The sequence below is a fragment of the Pristiophorus japonicus genome, chromosome 11 (assembly GCF_044704955.1).
Source record: "Pristiophorus japonicus isolate sPriJap1 chromosome 11, sPriJap1.hap1, whole genome shotgun sequence".
Lineage (NCBI taxonomy): Eukaryota > Metazoa > Chordata > Chondrichthyes > Pristiophoridae > Pristiophorus > Pristiophorus japonicus.
The window spans coordinates 35876472-35891119 of record NC_091987.1 but is presented as its reverse complement, the minus strand read 5'-3'; the positions used below and the strand labels follow the sequence as shown (position 1 = coordinate 35891119).

At 41.8% G+C, this 14648-nt stretch overlaps 1 protein-coding gene across 12 annotated transcripts in view; it reads right to left on the bottom strand.

Moving 5' to 3' along the window:
• The window catches only part of dmd (dystrophin), a 2299423-nt gene that overhangs the window by 1927898 nt on the left and 356877 nt on the right, over positions 1–14648 (bottom strand). The gene's annotated exons all lie outside the window — the stretch shown is intronic.

The window sequence follows — 14648 nt, the reverse complement described above, 5'->3', positions numbered from 1 at the left end:
CACTGGTCGGGGAGACTAGAACTAGGGGGCACAGCCTCAAAATACGGGGAGCCAATTTAAAACCGAGTTGAGAAGGAATTTCTTCTCCCAGAGGGTTGTGAATCTGTGGAATTCTCTGCCCAAGGAAGCAGTTGAGGCTAGCTCATTGAATGTATTCAAGTCACAGATAGATAGATTTTTAACCAATAAAGGGAATTAAGGGTTACGGGGAGCGGGCGGGTAAGTGGAGCTGAGTCCACGGCCAGATCAGCCATGATCTTGTTGAATGGCAGAGCAGGTTCGAGGGGCTAGATGGCCTACTCCTGTTCCTAATTCTTATGTTCTTATGTAAAAAGTTTCCTCTAGTTATTATAGCTATATAATCTGACCATAGCCTATGGTGCTGCAGAGAACAGATTTAGAAGCAATTGTAATAGGTGGTTTTCTGATGTATTATACAGAGTATATTATTATGGGACATTCATCTAGTGACATCATTATGATAACAAATAAGTGCATCCATCTTAAAAGCTCAAAAAAAAGCTTGGAAATTACTATATCATCCAAATAATTAATATGCTCATATTACTTTCTTCTCTCTACTAAATAGCTTAATACCGCCATCAAAACAGTGGAGTGGGTAATTAGACTCAAGCATATAAAGCCTTTGTGCAATAACATTTCTCATAGTAGCTTTCAGTCTAGAATTATCATGGCAAGGTATTGTAGCATTAGGAATTTCTAAATGATTGGGATTAACTTGAAGGGGATTTCTTGACAAAGTGAACCATTTGCATTCTTTCCTTACAATATGTGTTTAGTACTAAATAAATACAATGATGATTTATATGCTTAGAGTGTCATCTGAAATACCACTGTTACACTGCACTAAGTGGCCTTTTAGAAATTTATATGGAAGATATTTTGCAAGGCTTCTTAAACATCGTACAACTTTAGGAATTTGTCTTGAAAAGTAAAATTAGAGACTATGGGCTGAATTTTCCGGTCTTCTGCACTCCGTTTTTTGCCCCAGAGCAGCGGCAATGAGGTATTTTGGCCGGGCAGTCAGCCTCCAGCGCCCTGCAGCGATCCTTGGGTCCGGTTTTGCTGCGGTGCAGAGCAGCACTGCCTGGAAGAGCTGCGCCGGTGTGCAACGCCCCTGATTGCGACACTGGCATATGTTTGAGCTCCTGCCCGACCCGTCCGCCTGGAAGCACACCTCGCACTGACCGCCTGGGAAATCAGTGCAGTCCAACCATCCAGTCGACAAAGAAGTGAATAATGGAGTCTTAAGATAAGTGTTGGTTGTTTTTTTCAGCGATTTGTGTTGTGGTGATGTGGGCAATGTTTTTGTGGGGGTTTTGTTAGGTCCACACCCCCCGCAAGACATCTCTCAGAATGCTCCCGGGTCGGTCATCAGCCCGGGAGTTTCCCATCCTTGCGCCATGAGAGATGTACAATGCCTCCCTTAGTGCAGCACCCCCTGACTCAAGGCCCAAACTTATGTATCGAGGCACAAACTATTCCCGATCGCTAACTTACCCACCCTGCCGCCATTATCGCCCCAAAAGCATAAAAGCCTAAAATCCAACCCCAAGTAATATTCAGCAAAACGAGAGGGACTTGGCACACATAGGATATTGAGCAGCTAAAATGATTTATTAAATGATTGTGGCCTCAAGTACTGTAATACACTTTTCACAGGACTACTTTCATCCAGAAAATCGCCAAGAGTTGGCCAGCAGAAATTATGAACAGTGGTGGATGTACAACAGTAACAGATGCAATGCATTTATCAAATAGGGGTATGGATAGAGGAAAAGAATCCTATAGACTCGAAGAATGGTCTCACGACAAAGTTACTAAAGACTGGTGATCTATCACACCAACAACTAGCATGAGAGAAAAGGTTCAACATCATACTGCTGAATAGAAGTGACAAGATTGTAGATTAGAGAATGTGTTAATAGCAGTCTGGATGTAGAAACAGAAAATCAGGTAACAATCATTTTCTGACTTGTGGGTCCCATATTTATAACAAGAGCAGCCATATTTGAAATTTCTCCCCTAAAATGTATTGGAGAAAGACAATTTTTACAATGAAAGCTTTTGCACATCCCTCCAACTCTAGCCTCTTGTGCATCCTCAACAGCCCTTGCCCAAACACTGGCAGCTGTGCCTTCAGCCATTCAATCCCTAAGCTCTGGAATGTCCTCTCTAAACCTCTCCCTCCCCCATCAACACACTCCTCAAAACCTAACTCTTTGACTAAGTTTTTGGTCACCCATCCCAATATCTCCTTCTTTGGTTCAGTATCAATTCTTATCTCGTTACACTTCTGTGAAACAACTTCAGAAGTTTTACTATGTTAAACGTGCCATATAAATGCGAGTTGTTGTTGTAAGTCAGCAAGGACAGAGGTGATGGGTGAATGGGCATCAGCACAGGATAGGATATTGGATGAGCTGAAATTTACAGAGGGTGAAGTATAGGAGCTTAGAGCCTGGAGGTGACAAGGGCATGAATGAGGGTTTCAGCAGCAGATGGGCTGAGATAGGGTCAGAGATAGATGTGTTTATGGAGATGCCCATCTTCTTGTAACATAATATACTGAGTAAACACGCTTTCTTATTACTTAAATGATTAAGAACCTAGTTGTAAAGGCTTTGTGCATAAAACAAAGCAAAGGGCATGTTGATATATTCCTGGCTCAATAGCTGATTACAAGGGTTAAATGAACAGGCGTGCAGAATCTCATTATTTAAAATACAGGTGAGATAGCAATTTTGTAAAAGTTATTCACACAGTAGCTCAAAATGGGTAATATGTTACTGATACTGTAGTCTCCTAAAAGTTACATGGTAACGGGTCTTTTAGAAGGTAAACTTGCATTTATATAGCACCTTTTACAACATCAGGACGTCCCAAAGTGCTTTACAGCCAGTGAAATACTTTTGAAGTGTAGTCACTGATGTGGCAATGTAGGAAACGCGACAGCCAATTTTTTCCATTATTTGTTTTCCATTTCGCAGCTGTCACATATATGTGTAATACATATTGTCCAATGGATGGGGCTTCTAAAATTAAGTAAGTGTCCAATCCCACTTTTTTGGGTTATTTTTAGCCTCAAATTAATAGTGTACATCTTAATAATGCTATTCAGGTTGAAGGATAAAAAGTATTTTGAGCCTTGCTGAACTGCTGCAGACTGACTAAGTCGGCCCCCTGGGTTGCAAATCAACTCAACTCTCGACAAGAACGCAGAGGACAGAGCACAGAACTCACCCGAATATCTAAACCAAACTCTCGCAGACCTACTTCAACATGCAAATTGACAGAGCTTTGCAATAATGTGTGACAAACTGCAGATTCCTGCCAATCTTTTTTACATTAAGCAAAGCTTCATTACTGCATCTCGATTCTTTAACAAGAATAATCATTTCACAAGTTTTCATTAAGTGTTATAACGGGTTAAAAACAATCAAGCTGTTTTACATTAAAGATGAGCAATTCATGTCTTCCAACTAGTAGTTTGTGACCACTGAAAAGCATTTTAATAGTTTGTATGTTATTTTGTGTCAAGTCAAAATACAAATCAACTTCCAAAAACGTTAGTTTTCCAGACTGCAATCAGTATTTTATTACAGCTTACAGTTCCTTGTAGTCCATCGTGACTTTCTTAGAATTAAGTCTCTTTGGATTAGTTGTAAACTACAAATCCTTAAAAACCCCACGAGTCTCCAGTCCTGCAGATGCACAGTTAATAACTAATATTTTGATTTCATGTTCCAAAGGCTGTCAAATCTTATCTGCAGATTTACTTACCAGTCGAGCTCCAAGACATTTCAAATCCTTCAGCCTGCCACTTCCTCCCTCACTACCTTCATGAGAAGCACAGCTTCCCCTTGCTGATAGTCCTCTTTACCTAACACATTCCATTAGCTATCATGGACTAAAGGGAGGGCTGATGTCAAATAAAGCTGGTTCGACGCATGCTTTATCAACTGGTCAAAACCAGGAGAAAAAAAAAATATATTCATCCAAAATATAACATCCTCCTTTATGTAAGTCATACTGTCCTATGAAGCACCACATGATGATTTATACTGAACAGGTTTTCAGGACATACCTCCCCATGGGAATGGTCCCTTCCAGTGTATCCTTTATCCACCTGATCAAATTCTCTGCTAATCAGCAACACAAGTTGAAAGAGAGAGAGACTCAATACTACTCATCTAACAGTCGCTCATAGGAAATGAACAATGCTCAAAAGGGAAACAGCATCCCAATTTATTTCACAAGTCCATTGAACCAGTAAATCTACACAAAATGCCTTCTTCCAAATGTACTTCAGATTTTGAAAACATTTTCTTTGTAATATATAGTTTTTTTTTTAGGATGGATGTAAATTCAGGTGATTTATGAGGTTCTAAAATAATTTTGACTAAACATCTTTCAAACAAAGTATATGAAACTTCAAGGACAAACTGAGCTAAGTAAATTCTGTAGCATTTATGATTGATACTTTCCATAGTTGAGAGACTGAAACAAGGGATGAACCTGGTAACGACAGAGCAATCAGTCTAACATCAGTGGTAGGAAAACTATTAGAGACCATTGTCAAGGTCAAAATTAATTCTCACTTGGAGAAGCGGGGGTTAATGAGGGACAGCCAGCATGGATTTGTTAAAGGCAGATTGTGCCTAACCAACCTGTGACAAAGGCAAACTATCCCTCCTCGTCCTGCTTGATTTGTCTGCAGCCTTTGACACGGTTGACCACTCCATCATTTTCCAACGCCTCTCCACCGTTGTCCAGCTGGGTGGGACTGCACCTGCCTGGTTCCATTCCTATCTATCTAATGATAGCCAGAGAATCACCTGCAACGGTTTCTCTTCCTGCCCCTGCATCGTTACCTCTGGTGTCCCCCAAGGATCTATCCTTGGCCCCCTCCTATTTCTCATCAACATGTTGTCCCTTGGTGACATCATCCAAAAACACAGCTTTAGTTTCCACATGTACGCTGATGATACCCAGCTCTACCTCACTATCACTTCTCTTGACCCCTCCACGGTCTCTAAATTGTCAGATTGCTTGTCCGACATACAGTTCTGGATGAGTAGAAATATTCTCCAATTGAATATTAGGAAGAACTAAGCCATTGTTTTCAGTCCCCCGCAGAAACATCGTTCCCTCGCCACTGACTCCATCCTTTCCCCCAACTTCTGTCTGAGGCTGAAGCACACTGTTGCAACCTTGGTGTCATATTTGACCCTGAAATGAGTTTTCGACCACATATCCGCAGCATAACTAAGGCCGCCTATTTCCACCTCCGTAACATGGCCCGTCTCCGCCCTTGCCTCAGCTCATCCACTGCTGAAGCCCTCATCCATGCCTTTGTTATCTCTAGACATGACCAGTGCAACGCACTCCTGGCTGGCCTCCCACATTCTACCCTATGTAAACTAGAGGTGATCCAAAACTTGGCTGCCCATGTCCTAACTCGCACCAAGTCCCGCTCATCCATCATACCTGTACTCGCTGATCTACATTGGCTTCTGGTTAAGCAACGCCTCAATTTCAAAATTCACATCCTTATTTTCAAATCCCTCCATGGCCTCACCCCTCCCTACCTCTGTAATCTCCTCCAGCCCCACAACCCCACCGAGATGTCTGTGCTCCTCTAATTCTATCCTCTTGAACATCCCTGATTACAATCGCTCAACCTTTGGTGGCCAAGCCTTCTGTTGCCTAGGCCCCAATCTCTGGAACTCCTTGCCTAAACCTCTCTGCCTCTCTGCCTCTCTTTCCTCCTTCAAGATGATCCTTAAAATATACCTCTTTGAACAAGTTTTTGGTCACCTGTGCTAATTTCTACTTATGCGGCTTGGTGTAAAATTTTTATCTCACAATACTCCTGTGAAGTGCCTTGGGACATTTCACTACATTAAAGGTGCTTTATAAATACAAGTTGTTGTTCTTGTTGTTGATTGAGTCCTTTGATGAAGGTCGATAAAGTAGATGGTGTGTGTATTCATGGACTTTCAAAAGACATTAGATAAAGTGCCACAGAGTCATTCAGAAAATATAGCAAATGGTATTAAAGGGATGGTGGCAACTTGGGTACGGAATTATTTAACGGATAGGAGGCAGAGAGTAGTGGTAAACTGATGTTTATCTGACTGGAGGGAAGTATGCAGTGGGGTCAGCCAGGGGTCGGATATTAGGTCCATTGCTTTTCTTGTTATATATAAAGGACCTGGACTTGTATTTAGAGAGTACAATTTCAAAATTTGTGGATGATACAAAACTTGGCAACATAATAAATAGTGAACAGGATAGCAGCAGACTTCAGGAGGACATAGACAGACCGGTGAAATTGGCAGACATGTGGCAGATGCAATTTATTGTGGATAAGTGTGAAGTGGTACACTTTGGGAGAAGCGACATGGAGAGATAGTATAATCTAAATGGTGCTATTTGAGGAGGATACAAGTGCAGATGGTCCTGGAAGATGGCAGGACAAGTTGATAAGACAGTTAAGGAAGTTTATGGGAAACTTGGCTTTGTAATTAGGGGCATTGAATACAAAAACAAGGAAGTCGTGCTAAACCTTTACAAATTACTGGTTAGGCCTCAGTATTGTGTACAATTCTGGGCACCACACTTTTGGAAAGATGGCAAGGCTTTGGAGAGGGTACAGAAGATGTTTACCAGAATGATATCAGGGATGAGAGAATCCAGTTATGTGGAGAGATTGGAGAGGCTAGGATTGTTCTCCTTGGAACAGAGAAGGCAAGGGGAAACTTAATAGAAGTATTCAAAGTTATGGGTTTTGAGGGGAGAAACTGAGCAGGAAATGAGGGGAAATAAGAAGAAATTTCATTTCAAGAGGGGACAGAGCATAGTGTAACAAAATTTGCAGATGACACAAAGATTAGTGGGAAAGCAGGTTGTGTAGAGGACACAGAGAGGCTGCAAAGAGATTTAGATAGGTTAAGCGAATGGGCTAAGGTTTGGCAGATGGAATACAATGTCGGAAAGTGTGAGGTCATCCACCTTGGGAAAAAAAAGTCAAAGGGAATATTATTTGAACGGGGAGAAATTACAACATGCTGCGGTGCAGAGGGACCTGGGGGTCCTTGTGCATGAATCCCAAAAAGTTACTTTGCAGGTGTAGCAGGTAATCAGGAAGGCGAATGGAATGTTGGCCTTCATTGCAAGAGGGATGGAGTACAAAAGCAGGGAGGTCCTGCTGCAACTGTATCGGGTATTGGTAAGGCCGCACCTGGAGTACTGCGTGCAGTTTTGGTCACCTTACTTAAGGAAGGATATACTGGCTTTGGAGGGGCTACAGAGATGATTCACTAGGCTGATTCCGGAGATGAGGGGGTTACCTTATGATGATAGATTGAGTAGACTGGGTCTTTACTCGTTGGAGTTCAGAAGGATGAGGGGTGATCTTATAGAAACATTTAAAATAATGAAAGGGATAGACAAGATAGAGGCAGCGAGGTTGTTTCCACTGGTCGGGAAGACTAGAACTAGGGGGCACAGCCTCAAAATACGGGGGAGCCAATTTAAAACCGAGTTGAGAAGGAATTTCTTCTCCCAGAGGGTTGTGAATCTGTGGAATTCTCTGCCCAAGGAAGCAGTTGAGGCTAGCTCATTGAATGTATTCAAGTCACAGATAGATTTTTAACCAATAAGGGAATTAAGGGTTACGGGGAGAGGGCGGGTAAGTGGAGCTGAGTCCACGGCCAGATCAGCCATGATCTTATTGAATGGCGGTACAGGCTCTAGGGGCTAGATGGCCTACTCCTGTTCCTGATTCTTATGTTCTTATGTTCTTAAATTTCTTCATACAGAGGGTTGTTAAGATTTGGAATGCACTACCTGAAAGTGTGATGGAATCAGATCCCATAGTAACTTTCAAAAGGCAATTGGGCATCTACTTGAAAAAGACTAATTTTCAGGTTTATGGGGAAAAAGCTGAGATGTGGGACTAAATTGGACAGCTCTTTCAAAGAGCCGACACAGGCATGATGAGCTAAATGGCCTCTTTCTGTGATGTAAGATTCTTTGATTCTATAAGAGATATGTCTTTCTAACCTTTTTACTGTAGATTTTTAAAAATTTCTTCCTGGGATGTGAGCGCTGCTGGCAAGGCCAGCATCTATTGCCCATCCCTAATTACCCTTGAGAAGGTGATGGTGAGCCGCCATCTTGAGCCACTGCAATCCGTGAGGTGAAGATACCCTTACAGTGCTGTTAGGGAGGGATTTCCAGGATTTGACCCAGCGACGATGAAGGAACGGCGATATATTTTCCAAGTCAAGATGATTGGAGGGGAACTTGGAGGTGATGGTGCTCCCATGCGCCTGCTGCCCTTGTCTTTCTAGGTGGTAGAGGTCATGGGTTTGGGAGGTGCTGTCAAAGAAGCCTTGCCGAGTTGCTGCAGTGCATCTTGTAGATGGTACACACTGCAGCAATGGTGCACTGCTGGTGGAAGGAGTGAAAGGAATGAATGCTTAAGATGGTGGATGGGGTGCCAATCAAGCGGGCTGCTTTGTCCTAGATGGTGCTGAGCTGCTTGAGTGTTAGAGTTGCACTCATCCTGAATTGTGCCCTTATAGATGGTGGAAAGGCTTTGGGGAGTAAGGAGGTGAGACACAAATCCACAGAATACCCAGCCTCTGACCTGCACTTTTAGCCACAGTGTTTATGTGGCTGGTCCAGTTAGGTTTCTGATCAATGGTGATCCCTAGGATGTTGACGTTGGGGGATTCAGCGATGGTAATGCTGTTGAATATCAAGGGGCGGTGGTTAGACACTCATGTTGGAGATAGTCACTGCCTGGCACTTGTGAGGTGTGAATGTTACTTTCCACTTATCAGCCCAAGTCTGAATGTTATCCAGGTTTTGCTGCATGAATTGCTTCATTATGAAAGGAGTTGCGAATGGAAATGAAAAAGGAGTTGCGAATGGAAATGAACACTGTGCAATCATCAGCGAATATTCCAACTTCTGACCTTATGATGGACGGAAGGTCATTGATGAAACAGACGAAGATGGTTGGGCCTGAGACACTGTCCTGAGGAACTCCTGCCACGATGTCCTGGGACTGAGATAATTGACCTCCAACAACCACAACCATATAAATGACAAACTTCTGCTAACCCCTTATCACTGCAAAGTATAATATTTGTCCTGGCAAACAAAACAACAGGGCCTGTCCAAGCAGTGAGTCCTGATATCACCAAACACACATTGCACATACTTTACCATCAGTTAGGAATGTAAATACTGTACAGCACCACTCAAACTTACTCAGCAAGTTGGTCTGCACCTACTGTCTTCCACTTAATATAATGGGGGATCAAGAAGCAACTGCCATATTTATGTGTGGTGGAACAAACATGGTGTAGATGATGTCTGCAGTTTAATTAGGCAATAATCAATGACCGTACCTGTATACATTGGGTGGGGTTCCCAGGCAAGTAAGTAGAGCCATTGCCAAGTACAAGGAAGATGCTAAAACAATCACTGATATTTGAATCCCTCTTTCTCCAACAAGAATATACTATTTAAAAAATAACAATTTAAGTATAAAATTACAAGTAGAATCACACCAGCAGTAAGAAGAGAACATCTACAACATTAATTTTCTTCCAAGGGAATGAGTCTCCAGACTTGTAAAATTAATTTTTCAGGGCCAGAAATTGTTCAGCAGTAATTATCACTTATTACACTGATAAAAACTGTACAAGCCCGAACTTTTTCATTTGTCTTTGGTGTGAGATTAGTGGGTAATTAGCCTAAGTTCACACCGTTACAGTGATCTCTGTGCAGATTCCATCGGCACGGACTGCAACAGCGCAGTCTGTGGAGGAGCAGGGGAGCACTGACAGCAACTTCCAGATTTCCGCGTTTTACTGGGCATGTGCGGACGCCAGAAGTTGCTGTCAGTTTTACCCTGTAATAATGGCGAGTGCTGACAGCCTCGCCGTTATTATTAAAGCAAAATCTGAGCCATTATATCTTGCAGTGCCCACCAGTCATGAAAGGCTTGCAGGCAGCCTTTGGATATCATGTGATGTAGATCGAGGCTCACCCAGGTGCATACAAGGCCTTGGAAGGGAGGCAATCACCGCATCAGCCTTCATCAGTTAACCTCATTTTAATGTATTTCTAGGTCAGGCTAATTGCTGCAAGACTTGGAATATATACTATTTGTTAGTTATTCTACCTACGGCTATGTAGACATTTACACAGACACAGGAAAGAAAGACAAATAATCGATGAAGGCTTTGGATCAGAATCAGGGAACCTAGCGTTTGTTGGGTAAATCATCAACCTGCTGGATACCTTGGTCAGATGACTATTGATTTTACTTTATGTGCAGTAAATGTGGCCAAAATATTTCCAATGAATTTTCAATTTGATTTATAAATCAATATCTTCATGAATCCTTACTGCAAAATAAAATAAAAGTGTACTTGGGCACAGTTTCAGAAAAATTATGAACTTGTTTTTGAAAATGATCCTTTAACCCAGTGGTAAATTTTTGAAATAATAACAATAAAGGTAAAGGCCAGCTAAAGCTTTCACTAATATCCATTGGATACACAGTATATGTAATTTAAAAGCAATGATCAGACTGAATCAGTCAGAGCTGCCTCTATGTCATAACATTAACCACTTAACATTGTCAAGTCAACTACTTTACCAACCTGATATGTGAGATCAGTTTATATTACAGAGTTAACAGTTGTTCTTCAATTGTACCAAATTAAACTAATGATGGATAGGAGCTGAAGTATCCAATCAGCTGGGGTTGGAGGAAAACAAGTATGAAGTTTGTTCCAAAGAGTGCTGATTAACCTGTCATATGGCCTCACCCCTCCCTATCTCTGCAATCTCCTCCAGCCCTACAATGCCCCCCCACCCCCCCCCCCCCAAAGATATCTGCGCTCCTCTAATTCTGCTCTCTTGAGCATCCCTGATTTTAATCACTCCACCATTGGTGGACATGCCTTCTGTTACCTCGACCCTAAGCTCTGGAATTACCTCCCTAAATTTCTCCACCTCTCTTTTCTCTTTTAAGCCGCTCCTTAAAATTGGCCCCAATTACTCCGGTTTCAAATTTTTTGTTTAATAACACTACTTTGAAGTGCCTTGGGATGTTTTACTATGTTAAAGGCGCTATATAAATACAAGTTGTTGTTGTTATGATATAATTACAACATGCAGTTTTGAAAAGCCCAAATCCACCTTAATAATTGAATCTACATTTGTATTAGTTATTTTTAATCTCGAAATGGAGTTAGACTAATATTTTACCTCTCCAGGTGAGAAGGGACCGCGTGGGAAAGAGAAGGTTCACTCGATGCTGCACCAAGCAACAGAGGACAGGTACAGAAGAATACAGCCTGATTTGCTAACCTGTTCCCATTCTTAAATTGTTTAATGTCTTTTTAAAGCCTGCCTTGGTTAATTTTCTCATCAAATCTTTTAAGGTGAATTTTTATTTTTAAAAAGTTTTTTTTTTAAACTTTGTTTTTTTTTAAATATCCTGTCATGACATCATAGCATTGGTATGGAGTACATAGAGAACTGGGCTTCAGCTGGCAAGCACAGTGAGTGTTGTACTGTTGTGACAGAATAGAATCTTTACTTTGCATTTAACCCATGCATTGTCTAATTTGGGTAACACTCACGACCAAGAAGAAAGGTTTCATTCCTACGCATCTAGATTCCTTCACCATAAACATCATAATAAAAAAACTAGAAACAATAACAAACAAAGTAACCTAGTTAAACTTGGTTCTCAGTTTGTCACAAAGCAAGTCAGACATGCATCCTGAAGCAGAACTGAAACTTATTCAGTCATTAACTTGAGTGGCTGGCCCACGACTATTAACTGCTAAGCCAGAAACCTTTCCTCTCATTCAGTCAACTTCTTTCTCTAGGTAGTGCCCCAAAACTGCCAATGCTAAGCAGTCAGATATACATTGACCAGGTTCCTTGGCCTGGTTACACTTTCTTCCAAAATCCAGCTCCTTTTCTCATCTATTAATATAATTCTACTTGCCCAGCCCCTGATAATTTTTTCCTGCTGTAGTTTACTGACCATGCTATATTCCCTTGCCATAAAATATTCCATTCAAGCATTGTACACCTGGAGTACTGCATACAGTTTTGGTCTCCTTATTTTAGGAGGGATATACTTGCAATGGAGGCAGTTCAGAGAAGGTTCACGAAGTTTATTCCTGAGGGTTATCATATGAAGAAAGGTTGAGCAGGTTGGGCCTATACTCATTGGAGTTCAGAAGAATGAGAAGTGATCTTATTGAAACGTATAAGATTCTGAGGGCACTTGACAGGGTAGATACAGAGAGGATGTTTCCTCTCATGAGGGAATCTAGAACTAGGGGACATAGTCTCAGAATAAGGTGTCGCCCATCTAAAACAGAAATGAGGAAGAATTTCTTGTCTCAGAGGGTCGTGAATCTTTGGAATTCTCTACCCCAGAGAGCTGTGGAGGCTGGGTCATTGTCTAGCTCTGCCTTAAATATATTCAGATATTTGAAAGATAAGGGAGTCAAGGGTTATGGGGAGAGGGCAGGGAAGTGGAGTTGAGGCCAAGAGCAGATCAGCCATGATCTTATTGAATGGCGGAGCAGGCTTGAGGGGCCAGATTATCTACTCCAGCTCCTATTTTTTATGTTATGTTCTTATTCATCCAACATACTCTTCCTTTAGCAACATCTCCATGAAGTCTCAATATGAGGGTGCAAAATAGAGTATCATAACATCTTTTGGAGAAGAGTGGCACTGTCTGGACAGTGAGAGCTACCTTATTCCAGAGGTCTTCTAGTCAACTGAGTTCCACGAAAAGGACCAATTTATTATTTTGCGCTGTTGACACAAAAACATTTTGAAAAACCTTGATGTTTCTACAAGCAGAAACTATCACATACAACTTCTGGAAATAAATACTGCTTATTTGCTCCAGTCCCTTCTGAAAGCCCTGGGGTGCTGTCATTTAACTCTTCCCTGGCCTCTAACCCTTCTTTTGCATTCATTCTCTACCTTCTAACTCTACTTTACCATCCTGCTCTGAGCTCTTCAAGTCTGCAGTGTCACAGTTCGGCCTGCATCTCAGTCCATTAGCTCCATGTCCTCTAATCCCACTCAAGCTGAACACTATTTGCTCCTGACTCCCCATGTATGACATTATAATAAATCAACTAGTTATATATAAATAAGATACATTGGTTCCAAATCCAATAGTAATAATGAAGTAAATGGGTGAGATTATCTAAGTATAAGCAGGCTAGGATCCAGCTAGTAATTGGCTTCATCTTATGCCACAACAGTAGCAACAGCAACTTGCATTTAGTGCATTGAATGTAGTAAAATGTCCCAAGGCACTTCACAGGAGTGTTATCAGACAAGATTTGACATGAGCCACATAAGGATATATTAGGACAGGTGACCCCAAACGCTTGGTCAAGAGGTAGGTTATAAGAATCGTCTTAAAAGGACGAGAGAAAGGTGGAGAGGTTTAAGGAGGTAATTCCAGAACTTAGGACCTTGGCAGCTGAAAGCACAGCCACCAATGGTGGAGCAATTAAAATAGGGGAAACCAAACGCAGGTCTCCTCAACCCACCTGGCGTGGCTGTTCACCGTGGACACAAGGTGAGGCATCTGGGGAGGGGAGGGGAGTGGGTGGGGGGGGGAGGGGAGGGGAGTGGGTGGGGAGGAGGTAAGGAGAGGGGGTAGGGAGGGGCAGAGGAAGGGAGAAGGGAGGGGAGGAGGTCTCGGAATCCTACATGGCCGGGGTGAGGCGGGGCGGGGGCAGAGGGAGGGGGGATGAGGAAGATGTTGAAGTTCTCCACTCAGCGTAGGGATGGTGAGGCGGGGAAATGGTGTTCACCTGCCTTCCATGTACATGTCACAGTCCATAATGTGCTGAATCACATTTAATTATTGTGCACTTTCAGCTCACAATAGCAAACATTATCTTTTGAACCATGCTTTCAAGCCTCCCATCAAAACTGGACTTCAAAAACCTCTTCTACCATAACTTTTAATAAGTCTGCACATATATTTTAAGTTCCACCTGTTAGACTGGAAAACAGACAGCTTTAATGACATAATAATGTTGTTCATCTGATAATACAAGTTATAGTTAATTATATATCTGGATTCGGAAGACTACTGCAGGAGTTTTCCCTCAGAAAACTACCAGATAGGGAATAGAAAATCGGAGGATAGATAATCTTTGCACTGCTTTCCTTTTTAGCAAGATGAAACTGCAGCTGCAGACAGGCACATAAATCTTTACAGCTAAGTAGGTCATAAGACACGAAGAAGGCTTCTGATCGAATACAACTGTAATCCTGACATATTGCTCCATCCTGCTTTTCAATTGCAGTTTTCTTGCTTAGAGCCACATCATCATATGATGAGTAACATTTTTCTTTTCTCATTTCCAGTCATTTCACTATTACAATACTCCTTCTCATATTCTCATCTAATTCGAAAACATTAGCAACTAAGAAATGTTGGTAATCATAGCAATGTAATAAGCCTTTCAGACATTAGGCTTTGTGGCTGTATCCCAAGAGCAACAGCTGAAATGTTTTCTAATTAAATAAGA